This window comes from Nansenia antarctica (genome assembly GCF_963989245.1).
Source record: "Nansenia antarctica genome assembly, chromosome: 9".
In the NCBI taxonomy this organism is placed as follows: domain Eukaryota; kingdom Metazoa; phylum Chordata; class Actinopteri; order Argentiniformes; family Microstomatidae; genus Nansenia; species Nansenia antarctica.
In genome coordinates this window covers 46059759-46060095 of record NC_137679.1, presented here as the reverse complement: position 1 = coordinate 46060095, position 337 = coordinate 46059759, and positions in this window count along the sequence as shown.

Genomic DNA, 337 nt, shown 5'->3' with positions numbered 1-337 from the left:
CTTTATACAATGACAACATAGTTGAATGTAATCCCCCCCCCCCGAAATCCCAGTTATATTAATTATTGTTGCTTTATTTTGTTTTGGACATTTGAAATAAACACATCAATCAAAATCAACCAATCTACTGTGTGGTGACAGTGTTATGACAGGGTATATACAGGAATCGTAAGGTTAATTTCAATACCTTTAGACTTTTTAAAGACCTTGTCAATATTTTTCCAAACCTCACCGCCACTTGGGAGTTGTAACCGTTTACATCAGTGACACCTTTAACTTAACAGCTTTAGTTTGCAATAGACTAGACCACTATCATACAACACAATTTCCGGTTCAT